Genomic DNA, 290 nt, shown 5'->3' with positions numbered 1-290 from the left:
TTAGATGTCAAATCAGCATGGTGAGTATTAAATTCATTCATGAATAAACATCACACAATCAATAAGGCACATTTTGATAGAAATTGTTGTAAAATGCTTGTTTCTCGGTTTTAAAATCTTTTACGTACATAACTTGTATATATATATATATAAGTGATCAAGACAATTTCAAATACTTTGACATTCACAAATCCCTAGGATATCTACCAACTCAGGCTATCCACAAATCGTATTTAAAATAAAGTGACACGTCTATCAACCGTAAAGCAATATATATATAGTATGGAAAT

Source organism: Theobroma umbraticum, unplaced genomic scaffold (genome assembly GCF_002168275.2).
Source record: "Theobroma umbraticum cultivar Fairchild unplaced genomic scaffold, ASM216827v3 scaffold_55.0, whole genome shotgun sequence".
In the NCBI taxonomy this organism is placed as follows: Eukaryota; Viridiplantae; Streptophyta; class Magnoliopsida; order Malvales; family Malvaceae; genus Theobroma; species Theobroma umbraticum.
This window is presented reverse-complemented; position numbering follows the sequence as displayed.